General features: G+C 40.1%; 1 non-coding gene across 1 annotated transcript; it reads left to right on the top strand.

The window, feature by feature from the left end:
• Window positions 1-3,293: 3,293 nt before the first annotated feature.
• Window positions 3,294-3,390, top strand: LOC114900164. Its single transcript, XR_003794780.1, has one exon. It is a non-coding gene; the product is annotated as a small nucleolar RNA SNORA40 (small nucleolar RNA).
• Window positions 3,391-20,691: the final 17,301 nt, after the last annotated feature.

Raw genomic sequence — 20,691 nt, forward strand, 5'->3', positions numbered from 1 at the left:
ATACGATTGCTTTTTTAAAAAAATATTAATTAATTAATTAATTAACTTATTTGGCTGCACCGGGTCTTAGTTGTGGCATGGGGGATTTTCGTTGCCACGTGTGGGATCTTCGTTGCGCATGAGGAATCTTTAGTTGTGGCTTGCGAACTCTTAGTTGCAGCATGTGGGATCTAGTTCCCTAACCAGGGATCAAACCCTGGCGCCCTGCATTGGGAGTGCAGAGTCTTAACCATTGGACCACCAGGGAAGTCCCAGGTATACGATTTCTGAGGCAATTCATAAAAGACTTGTGGCTTCTGCGTTACTCTCTCAGATCACTCTTTCTAGAGGAAACTAGTGGCTATGCCTTGAAGACAAGCAACCCTATAAAGTAGTCCATGAGGCAAAGAACTGAGGCCTCCTGCTAACAGCCAGGTGAATAAGCCATCTTGGAATTGGCTCTTTCTGCCTCAGTTAAGTCTCAGATAACTGCAGTCCCGACCGACACTTTGACTACAAAACTCATGAAAGTCTCAGAACCACAACACTTAGACATTCCTGAACTCCTGACCCGTAGAAACTATATGGAATAATAAATGTTTATTGTTGTCTGAAGCTTCTAATTTTGGAAATTATTTGTTATATAGCAATAGATAACATACAATATGCTTGGTGGCTTTCCTTCTTTTTAAAAAAATATTTATTTATTTGGCTGTGCCAGGTCTTAGTTGCAGCATGCGGGATCTTTAGTTTTGGCATGTGGGATCTAGTTCCCTAACCAGGTACCAAACCTGGGCCCCCTGTGTTGCAAGCATGAAGTCTTAGCCACTGGACCACCAGGGAAGTCCCGTTAGTGGCTTTCCTTCTATCTAAATTCCTTGTAGTTTTGCAGGACACCTTGAACTTCTCTTCTTAGCTTTGAAAATATCGAATTCTACATTTTAAAATGTCTGTTTATCTCCTTCATTGGGGCAGAGACCACATGTAATTTTTCATCAAGCACAACTCCCAGCATACAGAAGGCATTAAAATATGTTTTAGTAAATATCTAATAACAAACAAAATAAGGAATCCTAAACCCAAGAATGATTTGTTCCCAACATTTTGTATCCCTAAAATATATTATAGTGGTCTTTCCCAAAATCATTTTTCTCATAATATTAAAACAGTTATGTGCCTCTATTGTAGCATTATCACACATAGTAATAGTTGGCAGTCTGTGAGCTCCATGAGGGCAAGGAGCTTAGCTTACTGCCTTTGTATTTACAGCATTTGCAAGTGCCCGCCACAAGGGTGTTCAATAAATGCTATTGAGTGATAAATTAAGAGAAGTCATTGGGGACTTCCCTGGTGGCGCAGTGGTTAAGAATCCGCCTGCCATTGCAGGGGACACGGGTTCGAGCCCTGGTCCGGGAAGATCCCACATGCCGCGGAGCAACTAAGCCCGTGCACCACAACTACTGAGCCTGTGCTCTAGAGCCCGCAAGCCACAACTACTGAGCCCATGCGCTACAACTACTGAAGCCCGCGCACCTAGAGCCCGTGCTTCACAATGAGAGAAGCCACTGCAATGAGAAGCCTGTGCATCTCAACGAAGAGTAGCCCCCGCTCGCCGCAACTAGAGAAAACCCGCGCGCAGCAACGAAAACCCAACACTGCCAAAACTAAATAAATAATAAAATAAGTAAATTTTTTAAAACTTTTTTTAAAAAAAGAGGTGATCAATCTGTGGAATGACTAAAGATGGACTTCCCATGATACTATTCAAGATTTGAAGGCATGCCATCTCACTCAATATTGCAGTTTTGGGGATTCTTTGCTTTGTTGTGGAATCATCAGTTATACTGAATTTTTTCAAAAGCCTTATTTTTAAAAAAAAGCCTTCTATTAATGCCCCTTGACCAAACCAAATTTAAGTAAGAGGCTCTATTCAGAGAGACAGTAAATCAGAGAAAGGATAATATCTTCTGGTCCAAATGCTGCTCCAATTTGGCAGATGGCGAACACAGGAAATACACATTCCATAAGACATGTGGATACATAGACTAATCAATTCATGCTCATGCTGAACCAGCAAATCCAAGGATACTAGGCACAGATTCTGCAATTAGAAGGGCCCCCTTGAGAGAGATTGCCATTCAAAATACTAGAAAGTCCAAGCGATAACCGAGGAGTTGGATGATTCATGATACATGGAATAGTAAAGCCCAGAGCAAAATGCCTTGAAACTGTATAGTATTTACAGTAATACTCGTAAACAGCTGTGGGTGCAAATACCATTATTACGGTGTCGACAAGTCAGCAGACACTTTTTAAACTAATTTTTATTTTATGTTACTGTGGAAATTTACAGTAGAACTGTTAAAGTCATTCTCAGTGGAAAAAGTACATCTAGGGCTTCCCTGGTGGCGCAGTGGTTAACAATCCGTCTGCCATTGCAGAGGACACGGATTCGAGCCCTGGTCCGGGAAGATCCCACATGCCGCAGAGAAACTAAGCCTGTGCGCCACAACTACTTAGCCCGCGTGCCACAACTACTGAAGCCCGTGTGCCTAGAGCCCGTGCTCCGCAACAAGAGAAGCCACGGCAATGAGAAGAGCACCACAACGAAGAGCAGCCCCTGCTCGCCTCCACTAGAGAAAGCCCACGCACAGCAATGAAGACCCAACATAGCCAAATAAATAAATAAAATAAATTGATTAATTAAAAAAAAAGAAAGCCATTAAGAAAAGTTAAAAAAAAAAAAGTACATCTAACGTATCATGTTAGGGACTTCCCTGGGGGTCCAGTAGCTAAGACTCCGTGCTCCCAACACAGAGGGCCTGGGTTCGATCTCTGGTCAGGGATCTAGATCCTGCATGTCACAACTAAGAGTTCGCAAGCCGCAACTAAAGATTCCACATGCCGCAACAAAGATCCCGCACGCCGCAACAAAGATCCCGCCCACCACAACTAAGACCCAGCGCAGCCAAATAAATATTAAGAAAGAAAGAAAGAAAAATAAAGTATCATGTTATACTAGAACATATCAAACATGATTTGTCCTGACTGCAACCACAGCTGCTTATACAAATTATATAATAAGTATACTCACTAATTAAAACTAGCAAGAGTATCAGTTGATTTAGGGATGATTGAGAGTTGAAACAGTTAATTTTCTTCTGTTACTTACAGTTCCTATTGCAATGACTACTAATATAACTTATTCATACTAATGTATCCATGTAGACTTCTCATCAAAATAATGAGGTCATGTTTTTTCACTAGTGGTCTTCCTTACTATTGATGACCTTCTCATCCCATATACAAAGAATTGCCATAAAGCAATAACAAAAACAAATCTATAATCCTCTTTTACAACCCAGAACTCATTGTTCAGTATGAGTTTTGATACAGATAAGAAGGAACATGATACCTAAGAGAGTCAAGTGATGGGGGTGTATTGATAAACATAAAGATTGCTTCCAGGACTATAGAGCTGATAATTTCCCTCATATCTTAAGCTTTTAAATTATCAGCTGTATTGATTTAGTACTCTAATTTTAACGTTGACATGAAACAAAGATGGCTTCTTTTTTTAGGCTTTTATCTTGAACACAGTGTCTGGATAATTTTAAAAGGTATTGGCATATCCCAATGATCTGTACTGTTCTAGGGTGTGATGGCTTAGGAGTGAATATGATTTGAACCTAATATATTTTTAGAGGGTGTCAAATTCAGAACCAGGCAGATCCATCTCCTGACCCTAAACATGGTCCTAAAGTAAATCGCTTGAGGAAATTGGATCCCAAAGATTACAGGTGGGGAATTTTGAAGTGTGTCCATATTTCATTGGAGATCAAAGAAGCCTAACTAAAAGAATTGTGGGCTGACTCACATGATAACTTCTTTTTGAAAGGGCTATTTTATCTTGAAGATTATGAGTTTGGAGGAACTAAGGTGATTAGCAGTGGAAAGAATCAGAACGTGTGAAATTCCTTAAAATTTTATTGACTTAAATAACTGTGTTACACATAATAATAAAAAAACCCTTTACACTTAAAAAAAAATCTATATTATATTGCCAAAGTATAATGACCAGCATGAAACACAGATCTTGTTTAAAAAAAAAAAAAAAAGCAAAGGTAACATTTAAGCTGGTACTCCCGTATTTAAACATTTTTGTTTAGATCATACAGTATTTAGCCAAAAAGAGGAGGCCATAGTAACGCCAGCAATGGATCACACAACTTTGAAGAGGATCTCTCGGCAAAGTCAAAGGAGCCGCCATTGTACACATGGTGTTTAATGAAACATAAAAGCACAATGTTCTGGCACTGGGCTATGTTTACACGGTGTTGATATAAAAACCATCTCAGCTCCAATTATGGCTTGCTCACCAAGAGTCTTTCATTGCAATGGTCATGAGGGAAGGAATTTTGTTAGCTGATAAAGCTGACAAAGCTGTTAATTAACAGTTCCTAAGAGGTAGGAAAAATGAAAGCCTAAATTTTAACTTTCACAGAAGTAGCCAATTTGATAATATCCCAACTTAATATATCTAATTTCATTATATAGTCTCAAACTACAATGGCAATCGTTCATTCATATATTTTTTAAAAGCCTATAATTTACCTGGCACTATTTTAGGTATTAGGGAAACAGAGGTGAACAAAGTGGACAAAAGTCTCTACCCTTAAAAATTTACATTTTATTGATGGGAGCTAGACAGTAAAAAAAAATTAAAATATAGGTATAATACGCCGGATGATTTACTGGAGAAAAATAAAGCAGGAAAGGGGGAAAGAGAATGCTAGGGTTAGACAGGGTTGCAACTTTAAATAGGATAGAGAGGAAATACCTCAGTGAGATATACCTGAAACTGGAGTGTGTTAGTCAACTCAGGCTGCCATAACAAAATACCATAGGCTGGGTGGCTTAAACAATAGACATTCATTTTCTCAGAGTTCTGGAGGCTGGAAATCAGAGATCAGGTAGTCAGCATGGTCCAGTTCTGAGGAGAGCTCTTCCTGGCTTCCAGAGGTAGGCTTCTTGTTCTTCGTGCACATGGAGACGGAGGAGAGAGAGAAGGAGGTGGGGAGAGGGAGGGAGAGAGCTCTCAGGTATCTCTTCTCACAGGGACATTAATCCTGTTAGATCAGGTCCTACCTTCATGACCTCATTCAACCTTAATTACCTTCAATAAGGCCCTATCTCCAAATAGTTATATTGGGAGTTAGAGCTTCAACATATAAATGGGGGGGGGGGTGGGTGGGAACAAAACAATTCAGTCCATAGCAGATCATTAGTAATACATATATCTGGGGGAAGAATGTTTTAGGCAGAGAGTTTGGGCCAGAGATATAACCTAGGGAGTTGTCAGCATATAGATGATATTTGAAGCCCTCAGGCTGGATGAAATCACCACTAGAGTAAAAGTAGAGAAGGGAAACAAAGCCAAGGGCTGAATCCTAGACTGAAAGGAGCAACCAGTGAGTAAGTTAGGAGAAAACTAAGAAGGTGTAGTGTCCTGGAAGCCTAGTGAATAAAGCATAGAATTTCAAGAAGGAGGAGGTAAGAGCTCTGTCAAATAAAAATGAAGGCTGGGCTTCCCTGGTGCCGCAGTGGTTGAGAGTCCGCCTGCCCATGCAGGGGACACGGGTTCGTGTCCCGGTTGGGGAGGATCCCACATGCCGCGGAGCGGCTGGGCCCGTGAGCCACGGTCACTGAGCCTGTGCGTCTGGAGCCTGTGCTCCGCAACGGGAGAGGCCACAACAGTGAGAGGCCCGCATACCGCAAAAAAATAAAAAAAATAAAAAAAAAAGAGAACGAAGGCTGAGTCTTGACCATTGGATTAACAACATGGAGGTCACAGGTGACCATACCAAGAGCAATTTTGGTGGAGTGGTAAGGGCAAAAGCCTGGCTGGAGTCGGTTCAAGAGAGACTGAGAGAGGGACTTCCCTGTTTGGCCCAGAGGTTAAGACTCCATGCTCCCAATGCAGGGGGCACATGCTCGATCCCTGGACAGGGAACAAAGATCCCACATGCTGCATGGCGCGGCCAAAAAAAAAAAAAAAAGAGAGAGACTGAGAGGAGAGGAATTCAAAACATTGAGTAGACAAGCAACAAAAGAAAAAAATAGATAAATTGGACTATATCACAATTAAAAATCTTTTGCTACAAATGATACCATCAAGAAATGAAAAGACAACATACCATATGGGAGAAAAATTTTTACAAATCTGATAAGAGACTTGTATCCAGAATATATATTTTTAAAATTTTGTAACTCAACAATATAAAACCAAATGATCCATTTTTTTCAAATGGGCAAAGGAGTTGAATAAACATTTCTCCCAGGAAGATATGTAAATGGTCAATAAGGACATAAAAAGGAGATCAGTATCATTAGCCATTAAAGAATTGCAAATCAAAGCCACAATGAGATACCACTTCATACCCACTAGGATGCCTATAATAAAAAAGACAGATAATGTTGGTGAGTTTGCAGAGAAATTGGAACTCTCATTTATTGCAGGTAGGAATATAAAATGGCCCAGCATTTTGGAAAATAGTTTGGCAGTTCCTCAAAAAGTTAAATATAGGATTACTCTATGACCTAGCAATTCCACTTCCAGATATATATCCAAGAGAAATAAAAATATATGTCCACACAAAAACTCGTATGCAAAAAGATGTACATGAATGTTCACAGCAGCATTATTCATAATAGCCCAAAAGTGGAAACAATCCAAATGTTCATCAACTGATGAGATCAATGAAAGTGGTATATTCAAACAATGGAATTATTATTGAGCAAACAAAAGGACTCAAGTAGTGATACATGCTACAACTTGGATGAACTTCAAAACATTGTGCTAAATGCAAGGATCCAGTTAAAAAAGATCGTGTAGTATAATTCCTTTATATGAAAAGTCCAGAATAGGCAAGTCCATAAAGACAAAAAGATTAGTGTTTGTGTAGGGTTTTATAGGATAGGAGTGATTAATGGATGGGGGGTTCTTTTTGAAATTATGAAAATATTCCAAAATTGATTGTTGTTGCACAGCTCTGTGAATATGTTAAAATCATTAAATTGTACATTTTAAATGAGTATATTTTGCAGTATGTGAATTACATCCCCATGAAGATGTGGTGGGTTTTTTTTTTTTTTAATTGCATAGTGATGACTTCAGGAACAGAGAAATAAAACTCTAGCATCACCATTTGGGATCCAGTTCTAAGTGTATCTGACTCCAAAGACTGTGTGTTCTTAACCACTCTGCTATACTGCAGATAACCTAAGGGTTATTTCCTTAGGTTAGATTCCCAGAAGCAGAATTAATTACTGAGACAAAGGATCTGAACAATTTATTGTAAGGGCTGAAGGAGTCCATGCAGCCATCTGGGCTTGCCAGGTACATGGACCCCTTCTAGGCAAAGTGATCCAAATTGTTCTTTCCTGAGCAGTTGTATGACTCAAACAACCTGTTCTGAATGAAATAAACCCTGCTATCACAGCTGATTAACCAGTGGCTAAGACACAAGCCAAAGGCAACTACATACAGGCTAGTCAACTTCCACTGAGGCAGAAGCAGTAGCTTAGAAGCTTAGTAGCTTAGTTCAAAAGCAGCACTTGGGACTTCCCTGGTGGTCCAGTGGTTAAGAATCCACGCGGGCTCAATCCCTGGTAGGGGAACTAAGGTCCCACATGCCTCGGGGCAATTAAGCCCTCAAGCCACAACTACAGAGCCCGCTTGCCACAACTAGAGAGAAGCCCAGACGCCACAACGAAAGATCCCACATGCCGCAACTAAGACCCAATGCAGCCAAATAAATAAATAAATAAATAAATATTAAAAACAAACAAAGAAAAGCAGCACTCAATACTGAGTAATGGTAAATCAACCCAATCAAATTATCTCTGTAGGGATGTGCCAGGTGAACAAAGAGAAGGCAAATAACTCAAGTCCAAGGTGTTAAAACTTTTAGCAGCTGTGTGCTAAGTATAGAAAATGAATTTTGTGGAGAGTTTTCAGTTGTTGTCCAAAGAGTAAGCCCAAACACCTCTTGAAGAGAATCTTACCCCACTAGGAACCCATGCAAAGCACATTGATACCAAGTTAATTTTACTAATATAATTATATGAAGCATTTTCTAAGGATAAAGGAGTTTTCAAAGGGAAACAAAGTCATTCCATCAGATTGAATCATTATATCAATAAGAATTTTAAATAATCTTTTGTTCCAAGGTGGGGAAAATGAACATAAGCTAGAACGTCTAATCCAACAAGGCCTCTAAACCTTCTATATCTTCATCTGTCCTCAAACCTTAACACCCCTTTCTGCCCTGCACTCAGCTAATAAGTTTGCCTTTATGCCACTCTCTCACCACCAAATCCACCAACCTATCTGCATCAGCACGCATATTCTCTGTTTTCTCTCCCATGACAGAGGGAGGAGTATCCCTGTTCTTATTGAAGGCCAATTATCCCATTTAGGCTTTGTATCCCATTCCCTCTAGCCTAATCATAGACTTTGCTCCTAAAATTTTCCTTAATAGCTCCTGCATCATCAATTCCTCCCTTTCTACTGAAAACATGCAAACATGCTCTAGTATCTCCTACCCCAATACTTTAAAAACTCTCCTGGGAAATTTTTAAAAAAACAACAACAAAAAACTTTTGGAGTAGGGACAGTTTTCAAAGTATGACACAAAACTCAGAAAAATTCAACTATGTAAAACTTTTTAAATTTCTGCAGAGAAAAATCAACATAAAGTGAAAAGACATATTTGCAATTCATATCACAAAGTGAAGCCTAATGTGCCTGATATATTAAAAGCTCCTACAAATCATAAGAAAAAGACCAATAACCCATTAGAAAGAGGAACAAAAGGTAAGAAGAGACAATTCAAAGAAAAAGAAATACAAATAGCTTTTAAACTTTTGAGAATACATTCAACCTCACTGGAAGTAAAAGAAATAAATGAAAATTTAAAATACACCAAGAGGGGGACTTCCCTAGTGGTGTAGTAGTTAAGAATCCACCTGCCAATGCAGGGGACACAGGTTCGAGCCCTGGTCCAGGAAGATCCCACATGCCGCGGAGCAACTAAGCCCGAGTGCCACAACTACTGATCCCGGGCGCCTAGAGCCTCTGCTCTGCAACAAGAGATGCCACCACAATGAGAAGCCCGTGAACTGCAACAAAGAGTAGCCCCCACTCGCTGCAACTAGAGAAAGCCCAAGCACAGCAACGAAGACCCAACGCAGCCATAAGTAAATAAATAAATAAATTTATATTAAAAAAAAAATACACCAAGAGGGGGACTTCCCTGGTGGCGCAGTGGTTAAGAACCAGGACACGGGTTCGAGCCCTGGTCCAGGAAGATCCCACATGCCACAGAGCAACTAAGCCCGTGCGCCACAACTACTGAGCCTGCGCTCTAGAGCCCATGAGCCACAACTACTGAAGCCCACGTGCCTAGAGCCCATGCTCCACAACAAGAGAAGCCACCACAATGAGAAGCCTGTTCACCTCAACGAAGAGTAGCCCGCACTCGCCGCAACTAGAGAAAGCCCATGCACAGCACCGAAGACCCAACGCAGCCAAAAAAAAACACCAGGAAACCATTTTTCACTTACTAGATTGGCAAACATTTAAAAAAAATTAATAACATGATATGGGGAAACAGGTTTTCTCATCATTGCTGGTGGGAGAGATATTGGTACAAATTATATTGACGCATTCTGGAACCATATCTATCAAACTCACAAATGTACTTACCCTTTGACTTAACAATTAATAATTTTACCCTACAGATATGTTGCCACACATGTGAAAAGACTTATGTATAAAATTATTAATTGCAGCTTTGTTTGTAATAGCAAAAGATTGAAAACAACCTAATATTCATCAACAGGAATCACTAGGGGGTTGAATAAATAAATTATGGTATAACAACACAATGTAACCATCAATAAACTGGAAGACCTCCTTGTATACCTATACGGAACAATCTCCAAAATATGTTGATAGTAGAAAAGTAGGGGGCAGAAACAGTGTGTACAATGAGCTACCATTTGTGTATTTGTTTAAAAGGAGGGAAAGTGGAAGAATATATATATATTTGCTTGTACATACACAGAGTATTTCCAGAAGGATTCTTAAGAGACTGGAAACATTGGAATGAGGGAGGAAAACACTGTGACTGGGGGAAAGTTGTGGGAGTGAGACTTTTCACTATATACCCTTTTGTACCTTTACAATTTTGTACCATGTAATGTAACCTATTCAGAATCTGCTTCTATTAAAAAAAACATTTTAAAAGTTTTCCCTGACCTACATCCCCTCCCAACTATCATCCTAATTCTTTACAGAACCACTCAAAGTTTTTGTCTATATTTGCTGTCTCTACTTTCTCATCTTTATTCTCTCTTCAATCCATTCAAACCTAGGTTTTGTCCCAACCATTCTACTGAAACTGCCTTCTTCAGGGCATTATAACCTCCATCTCTGATGGAGGCTAAGACCTTCATCTTAGCCTCTCAACAGTATTCAACACTGTTGACTACTCCCTGCTTGAAGTAATTTCTATTTATCTATTTATTTTTATTTATTTTTAAATTTATTTATTTATTTTTAATTTGGCTATGCCGGGTCTTAGTTGCAGCACGCGGGATCTTCATTGCCACGTGTGGGGTCTTCCTTGTGGCATGTGGGATCTTTCTTTTATTTTATTTTTTTTGGTTTTGCTGTGTATAGGGTTTTTTTTTAAAACATCTTTATTGGAGTATAATTGCTTTACAATGTTGTGTTAGTTTCTGCTGTGTAACAAAGTGGATCAGCCATATGCATACATATATCCCCATATCCCCTCCCTCTTGCGTCTCCCTCCCACTCTCCCTATCCCACCGCTCTAGGTGGTCACAAAGCACTGAGCTGATCTCCCTGTGCTATGCAGCTGCTTCCCACTAGCTACCACTAGCTATCTATTTTACATTTGGTAGTGTATATATATGTCAGTGCTACCCTCTCACTTTGTCCCAGCTTACCCTACCCCCTCCCTGTGTCCTCAAGTCCATTCTCTATGTCTGTGTCTTTATTCCCGTCCTGCCCCCAGGTTCGTCAGAACCATTTTTTTTTTTTTTTAGATTCCATATATATGTATTAGCATACAGTATTTGTTTTTCTCTTTCTGACTTATTTCACTCTGGATGACAGTCTCTAAGTCCATCCACCTCACTACAAATAACTCAGTTTCGTTTCTTTTTATGGCGGAGTAATATTCCATTGTATATATGTGCCACATCTTCTTTATCCATTCATCTGTCGATGGACACCTAGGTTGCTTCCATGTCCTGGCTATTGTAAATAGTGCTGCAATGAACATTGTGGTACATGCGGGATCTTTAGTTGAGGCACGCAGGATCTTTTTTAGTTGGGGCACGTGTAATCTTTAGTTGCTGAAGTAATTTCTTTTCTTGGCTTCTAGGACACTTCTTTCTCCTAGTTTTCTTCTTGCTTCCTTGGCCACCCCTCAGTCATCTTGGTGGGATCCTCCTCTTCCTCTATCTAATTTCTAAAGATTGGTTCTCTCTTTGGCTCTTCTCTTTCTTTTTTTGAATTTTATTTAATTTATTTTTTTATACAGCAGGTTCTTATTAGTTATCCATTTTATACATATTAGTGTATCCATGTCAATCCCAATCTCCCAATTCATACCCCCACCACTTTCCCCCCTTAGTGTCCATCCGTTCTCTTTGGGTCTTTTCTACTCCATCTACAGTCTGCCCTAAGTGATCCCATCCAGTCCAATAGCTTTAAATACTACTATTGACCACCTAATTTATAATCCAGTCTCGCCTGTCTCCCTGAGCTCCCAGGTTCATATATTAAGTATACACTTGAAAATTCACTGTGATGTCTAGTAGACATCTCAAACTTAACATATGGGAATTCCCTGCTGCTCCAGTTGTTAGGACTCGGTGCTTTCACTGCTGGGGCTGGGTTCGATCCAATATTGCAAGTTGCATGGTGTGGCCAAAAAAAAATAGGACTTTACTCCCTCAAATCTCTGTCTACTCAGTCTCCTCCAGCTCAGTAAAAGCCCCTTGTGGATATTCACAGTTACTCAGATCCAAAACCTAGAATCATCTTTGATTCCTCTTTCCCTGATACCTATATCCAATCATCAATAAGTTCTTTCAGTTTTACCTTTAAAACATAACCCCAATTCATTCACTTCTTATGTCTACAGCTTCCTAGCCTGAGGCACCATCATCTTCCTAGTGTGTTACTCATCTTTTTGCTACTATTGGTAATTTAACATTTCTACCTCCTCAAATACAGCATGAGCCTCTCAAAAGTAGGAACCACATCTTAGTTATTTTTGTATTCTGTTATAATGCAGTGCTCGGTACATTATAGCTGCTTAATAAACGTTTGTTGAATGAATAAATAGATGACTGGAGGAAGTAATGAGTGAATGGTGACAAGTAAACCATGACTCAGGTAACTAACAACACCCACATCTAGTGCCTCCTGTCATTTCCTTGCAGTTCTTTGCTGGAAAGGCCACATCTTTATAAAATTTCATATAGTAGGCATCCATTAGGCTTTCTGTCCAGCATCATATTTTCTGTGAACTGCTTTCCCCACCTCCACAGCACTAAATTCACCTTATAATGGCAGTGGGCCCTTGGTACCATTTTGTGCGATGTTTATACACCAAAAGACACCATAAACTAAATCAAATGGAAGAAAAACCACTGTAGACAAAAGGCTAATACTATTAGTGTAAAGAGAACTCATATAAACTAATAACAAAATGATAAACAACCCAGCAGGAAAAATGCTGGGCAAAGAATAAGAACAGGCAATTTATTAAAGATGAAATACAAACGTCAAAAAAAACAAAACAGGGCTTCCCTGGTGGCGCAGTGGTTGAGAGTCCGCCTGCCGATGCAGGGGACACGGGTTCGTGCCCCGGTCCAGGAAGATCCCACATGCCGCGGAGCGGCTAGGCCCGTGAGCCACGGCCGCTGAGCCTGCGCGTCCGGAGCCTGTGCTCCGCAACGGGAGAGGCCGCAACAGTGAGAGGCCCGTGTACAGCAAAAAACAAAACAACACCATTGTAAAGCAATTATACCCCAATAAAGATGTTTAAAAAAAAAAAAAAACAAAACAAAACAAAACAAAACAATTCTATTCCATTGGTCATGCTTTTCTTTATGAAAAATAGACTTTTAATATACCATTTTTAACTCCTCAGATTGGCAATATTTCAAAACATTGACAACATTCAGTACTGGAAAGAATATGGGGGGATGAGAACTCTCATACATTGCTGGGGGAAATGATAAGTGCTATGACCATTTGGGAAAGTAATGTGGCAGTATCTTTTAAAATGTAGTATACCCTTTTTTGTTTTTTGGCTACACCGTGTGGCATGCGGGATCTTAGCTCCCCAATCAGGGATCGAACCTGTGCTCCCTGCATTGGGAGTGCAGAGTCTTAACCACTGGACTGCCAGGAAAGTCCCTAAAATGTAACATATCCTTTTAATGCAGTATATGGGATCTTTTCTATAGAAATAAAAATACCAGTACATAAGCATACGTGTACAAAGATATTTATTGTGGCATCATTTGTAGTGGGAAAAGGCTGAATTGGAAAATAGCCAGGTAGCTTTCTCTCCATTCATCTTTCTTCCCTGGGATCACATGTTTTCTCATCTCTCTTTCTCTCTGTATTTCTTCCTGGTCTTACAGATGGACCAACAAGGTCACCAGACTTGAATCTCTGATCCTACAAATTTCAGTGCTCACCATGTCTCAGTCTAGAGTTTCTATTTTGTTCATTAACAAAGCTGCTATTTGTATTTTAATGTCACTTTTTATAGTTTCCAGTTCTCTGCCAAATTTTTCAAGTTTAGCTTTTATCTCCTGGAACATAGTAAACAGTTATTTTATAGTCTGTGTCCAGTCATTGTAACATCAGAGTCCCTGTGGGTCTGTTTCTATTATCTGTTATTTCTCTCCTTCCTCATGGTATCTTGTCTCCTTATGTGCCTGGTTATCTTTGTGCTGGACACTGTATTTGAAAAAAAAAAAAAAATTGGGAATTCCCTGGAAGTCCAGTGGTTAGGACTCCATGCTTCCACTGCAGGGGGCATGCAGGGGCATAGGTTTTCTCCTACGATCCCACATGCCACATGGCAAAAAAAAAAAAATTATATAAATAGTTTGATGCCAACGATGATGATATTTTCCTCCAAAGAGGATTTTTATTTGCTCTTGCCACTAGCAATTAGGGACAGTTTAATACAAGTTCAGGCTTTTAGATTTTTCTGGGCCACTTAAGAAGATATGAAGTCAGCCTGCAGTCTGTATGAGGGTTAGTTAACTTCCAGTGCTCCCTTATACCTACAGTGCAGTGTTTTAAGGTCTTGAGCCAAAGCACAGGGTGGTATATTAGGGTTACCACCTTTTATGGCTCCTAGACTCCAAATTTTGTTCCCATAAACTCTCGAGACTGCCAAAAGTACACTTTAACTTCCCAGTCACTTCTGAATCAGTAAATGTCTCCAGACAAAAGCAGCATGAGTGCCAGGCTCATCACTCCAAATTCCTTACCTATTGAGAATTTTGGCCGAGTAATTCCTCACTGTCTTGTTATTTTATGAGATGTTTCTAGAAGATGCTTTTTAGGTTTCATCCAGGTTGTTTAGCTGCCTTCAGTAGGAGGGTTGACTTGAATTATGTAGTCTACCTTTACTAACAGTGAAAGTCTATTCAGTTTACCTTATTCCTGCAAGAGAAAATTTCATTAGTTCCAGTCAAGGGCTGATTCCTGGTGATGTGGCCAAGGGTATAGGGTCATTCAATATACAGAGTACTCAATATATATTAGCCTTGGGAAGGGCAGATTCCTAAGAAGAGGAAGTGAGCATAGGAGAAATGATTGGCACCTCTAATATACCTAATTACTTGCTGTTGTCTAAATATACTCTCCGATGTCATATTCCTGTACTTTTTCATATGCTATCTCCTCAGCCAGCATTTCAACCCCTCCTGTTCACTAGACAAACTACCATTTCTTTTCAAGTATTAATACCTCATCTCAAAAACAAGCAAACAAACAAATAAACAAAAAGGCAAAGACAGACATCCCTTCCTCTGTATGCTCTTTGTAATGTGCAAAACTTTTTCATAACAATTTTTCTATCCTTCAGGATAGGAATTATTTTTTCACCTATGTGACCTGACATTGTATCAGGCACATTCAACAAATATTTGTTTAATAAATGAATGACTGTGAGTAAAGAACAACTCTTTCTAAGTTCCCTCAGATCTTACATTCCATGATTCTATAAAATTCCAACTCCAAAAAATAACTTACTTCAGTGGTTTGTCATTCACAGGACCTTAACACTTACAAAGCCCTTTTTCTCCTTTCTTCTAAGAATACAGGTATGTTTTGAGAAAGAGTAGATAATGATATCATTTTAGGGATTCCCCTGGTGTTCCAGTGCTTAAGAGTCCACCTTCCAATGCAGGGAACATGGGTTCGACCCCTGGTCGGGGAACTGGGATCCCACATGCCGGGGGGCAACTGGGCCTGTGCGCCACAACCGGAGAGCCCTCACACCACAACTAGAGAGAAGCCCGCATCCCGCAATGAAGATTCCGCGTGCTGCAACTAAGACCCAAAGCAGCCAAAAAACAAAAAGAAAAGAAATCATTTTAGAGGCAATTTCTTAACTACTTTTACCCTACTAGATTTGGTTCTCTAGATTCTTAATCTTTTTCCTTATTTTCATGCCTGAATGACAAGGCTTCAAACTCATTAGCTGGCTTTATGACTAATTCACACGTTACCCACTTCCCTCTCCATTCCCACAAAATCCTATTATTTTTCCTTCCATATTTTCATCCATTCTCCCTTCTAACATTTCATTCCTTCTTCCATACAAGGACCATTCACCATCACACTACTGGTCAAATGCAGCAAAAGAAACACACAACGTTATATCTACACAATTCTGTAACTTCTATGAAAATCAGAGAATAAGGAATCAAAGCAATTACTAACAAATTTAGAGCATTCCTCAGGGACCTGTATCAACCAGTTCTAACAATTGCACTCCAAGGGAGAAGTGGCAAAATGTTTGTGAGTACTAAGAAGCCACATTTTGAAGTTTTTTGTTTGTTGGTTTGTTTGTTTGTTTTACCACACATTGTGGCATGGAGAACTTCCCCACCCAGGGATCGAACCCACACCCCCTGCAGTGGAAGCGTGGAGTCATAACCACTTGACCACCAGGGAAGCCCCTGAACATATTTTCGAGAAAGATAAGGAGAGCAGTGTGACCAAACAGCCCACCCATTAGCAATCACCTTCACCAGGACAAGGAAAACAGAAATCATCTGTTCAACCATACTCCCCAAAAAGAAGAGACTAGGAAGAAAACAGACAGAAAACTAATAGTAGCTCTTTGAGGAGGAACAAAATCAGAGGTTGACATATGACCAATTGTACAAAGCAGGAAGGATGCAAGAAAACAATACCATTAAGAAGTTGCTTTGGGGACTTCCCTGGTGGCGCATTGGTTAAGAATCCGCCTGCCAGTGCAGGGGACACGGGTTCAAGCCCTGGTTCGGGAAGATCCCACATGCCTTGGAGCAACTAAGCCCATGTGCCACAACTACTGAGCCTGCGCTCTAGAGCCCACGAGCCACAACTACTGAGCCCGCGTGCCGCAACTACTGAAGCCTGCGCGCCTAGAGCCCGTGCTCCACAACAAGAAAAGCCACGGCAATGAGAAGCCCACGCACCACAACAGAGTAGCCCCCACTCGCCGCAACTAGATGAAGCCCGTGCACAGCAACAAAGACCCAATGCAGCCAGAAATAAAAAAATAAAATAAATAATTTTTTTTAAAAGCCATAAAGTAAATTATGAGGACAATTGGGAAAATTTAAATACGGATCATATATTAGGTAATCTGTGTATCTGTGTTAAATTTCTTGAGGATGACAATTTTATTGTGGTTGTGTAGGTGTATTGGAAAGAATGGTAGCCCCCAGAAAGATATACCCATGTCCTAATCCCCAGAACCTTTGAATGTTATTTGGAAAAAGGGTCTTTGTAGATGTAGAGTCTTGAGGGTCTTGAGATGAGGAGATCATCCTGGGTTATCTGTGTGGTCACTAAATCCAATGAGAAGGATTCCTATAAGAGATGCACAGAGGATACAGACAAGAAAAAGAGGTAATGTCACCACAGAAGCAGAGACTGGAGTGATGTGGCCACAAGTCAAGGAATACCAGCAGCCACCAGAAGCTGGACGAGGCAAAGAGGATTCTCCTGTAGAGTCTCCAGAAGGAATGTGGCTCTGCAAACACTGTGATTTTCGAATTCTGGCCTCCAGGGCTTCCCTGGTGGCGCAGTGGTTGAGAGTCCGCCTGCCGATGCAGGGGACGCGGGTTCGTGCCCTGGTCCGGGAAGATCCCACATGCCGCGGAGTGGCTAGGCCTGTGAGCCATGGCCGCTGAGCTTGCGCGTCTGGAGCCTGTGCTCTGCAACGGGAGAGGCCGCGACGGTGAGAGGCCCGCGTACCGCGAAAAAAAAAGAAGACAAAAGAATTCTGGCCTCCAGAACTGAGAAATAATACATTTCTGTTGTTTTAAGTCACCAAGCTTGTCATAATTTGTTACGGCAGCCACAGGAAACTAAAACAGTAGAGAATGTATTTTTTCTTAAGCAATGTATGCTAAAATATTTAGCATATTTAAGAAATGCCATGATGTCTACAACTTGTAACTTACTTTTGAAAGGATCATAAAATAATATTTTTAAATTATGTATGTATATATTTTTAAGATATATATACACACACATGTAGTAAATAAGACAAAATATTAATGTTATCAATTGATAAATGGATGTTGTACTATTCTTTTTTTTTTTGGCTCCGTTGGGTCTTCGTTGCTGCACATGGTCTTTCTCTAGTTGTGGCAAGTGGGGGCTACTCTTCGTTGCGGTGCACGGGCTTCTCATTGGGGTGGCTTCTGATGTGGTGGAGCACAGGCTCTAGATGCACAGCTTTCAGTAGTTGTGGCACACGGGCTCAGTTGTTGTGGCTCACGGTCTTAGTTGCTCTGTGGCATGTGGGATCTTCCCGGACCAGGGCTCGAACCCACGCTCCTGCATTGGCAGGCAGATTCTTAACCACTGCACCACCAGGGAGGTCCCCTGTTGTACTATTCTTTCCATTTTTATGTAGAATTGAAATTTGTAAAAAAAAAACAGAAGTTTGGAAAAAATAATAAAAGAGTACTTCTCTAGCTAAGTAAGAAAAAAAAAAGAGATTTACTGGCCATGGGGCTGTCAGTTCTTAAAAGCAGCATCCACAGGTAGAAGGACAGTTATTTCAGAAAGCTTCTTGGAAATCTCAAATCAAAACCAGCAAAATCTGCTGCCTTATACCCTCCACCGAACCCTCAAGATGGAAGGGCTATGGAAACTATCTAATGCTTCTGAATGGCAGAGCTAAGCAGGCTCCATATCGTACTTATAAACTGGGGTGACGAGGAAAAGGTAGAGTGGCCAGTTTAAGTAAAACGAGAAAGAACTTGGAAAATGAATTTGTTTCTCATCTTCCCTTTCTTCAGATTCATGATATGAAGAAATAATTCCACCTGCACATATGGGTTCCTCCACATCCTGCCTTTATGATGCTAAGTACAGAGACTGTTAACTTGAATGGTGCTAACATGATTAAAGTCCTCTGAGGAGGAAACAAACCCAGGGTAATTGTTTTTTAAAATAATGTAAATATTATAAGCAATAATCAGACAAAACAAATTCAGAGACCCAGTTAAACTCTTTGCTCTCAAAGGTGAAATTTAATGAGAGCAATTTTTACAAGTAAATCAGGAAAATAAATACTGTGGAAATGAGGAGAACATGGACTAACCAGCTCAAGTCTGTAATGGTATATGACCAAACGGTACCTGTACAAGTGACAGATCACAAAATAAACCAACAAAAGTGAAAATAATCTTTGAATATAATATACTTTTTAGTTGCAAAGATGTTGATCTGCACTCATGCTAATTGAGTGCATTACTAATTTAAGGAGAGAACTAAGCAACTGTCTTTCTGGAGCTTAAAGAGAAAAATATTATCAGTTATTTCAATTTAATTTTCCACTCATTCATTCAAATATTTTTTGAGCACCTGCTATGTGTGAGGCACTGGGGTTGGTGACGGGTGGTTGTTGAAAATACAAAGCAGAAAACGAGCACAAAGCTACTTTCTGTCTCTATGGTTTTGCTTATTCTGGACATTTCATATAAATGGAATCATGCAACATGTAGCCTTTTGTGACTGGCTTCTTACACTTAGCATAATGTTTTCAGGTTTTATCCCTGTTGTAGCAAGTACCGGTACTTCATTATTTTTTTATTTCTGAATAGTATTCCACTGTATGGATATACACATTTTGTTTATCCATTCATTACCTGACAGATACTTAGGTTGTTTCCACTTTTTGGCTATTATGAATATTGATACTATGAACATTCGTGTACAAGTTTTTGTGTGAACAAAGTTAATACAGAATGATTAATTAATGTACTAATTATGTATTCATTAATACAGAAGTAATGGAATGTGGTAAGCATCATGTAGTGGATTTTTATTGGTTTTGGCTGCCCAGCATCTATTCCTCCTTCCGCTTAGAAACAGTACCCATATTCTCTTACGTATGATCACAAAAGGAAGCTTCCAAGGAAGCTGACTTCACACCCAAAACCAGGATAGACCCTACTTGGCTTAAGCAGAGCACATCCTATCTCCATGGACATTGATTAGTTCAGTGATGGACAAGTGATCTTTTTTTTTAAATAAATTTATTCATTTATTTTATTTATTATTTTTGGCTGCTTTGGGTCTTTTTTTTTTTTTTTTTTTTCTTTGGGTCTTTGTTGCTATGTGCAGGCTTTCTCTAGTTGCAGCGAGCAGGGGCTACTCTTCCTTGCGGTGCTCACGGCCTTCTCATTGCAGTGGCTTCTCTTGTTGCGGAGCACGGGCTCTAGGCGTGCAGGCTTCAGTAGTTGTGGCGCATGGGCTTAGTTGCTCCCCAGTGTGTGGGATCTTCCTGTACCAGGGCTCGAACCCGTGTCCCCTGCATTGGCAGGTGGATTCTTAAACACTGAGCCACCAGGGAAGCCCCTGGACAAGTGATCTTAATTCAGGACAATGGGATATGAAAAGACCTTTGCTGGGGCTTCTGGAAAAGATACTTCCTTGTTATTCTGAAATAGCTTCCTTGAGAGATGTTCTCTTCCCACTAGAGATGAGGGAAGCACATGCAGCCCTCCTAGAAACTGCTACAGCCATACTGAGATCGTGAAGGAGGAAACTTTAGAAAATCAAATATTTTAGAATATGAAATGGAAAGAAACCAGGTCTTTAGTAGTATCATTGAGCCTTAACACTGAGGATCAAACTTTGAGTTTTCAGTTGATAACTAGTAAATTCCCTTAATTAAGTTTGAGATGAGTTTTCTGTTGCTAACAATCAGAAGATTACATAATAATATGAACAGGAACTAGATTTTTATAGCACTTATATAGTGTAACTTCAAGCTGTGTGAATTCAGTGGTGGACACATTGGCTACTGCCTGTGGGAGTCGTGAAAGGCTTCATGTGGAATGTAA

Source organism: Monodon monoceros, unplaced genomic scaffold (genome assembly GCF_005190385.1).
Source record: "Monodon monoceros isolate NGI ecotype Baffin Bay Population unplaced genomic scaffold, NGI_Narwhal_1 Super_Scaffold_18, whole genome shotgun sequence".
NCBI classification, from domain to species: Eukaryota; Metazoa; Chordata; class Mammalia; order Artiodactyla; family Monodontidae; genus Monodon; species Monodon monoceros.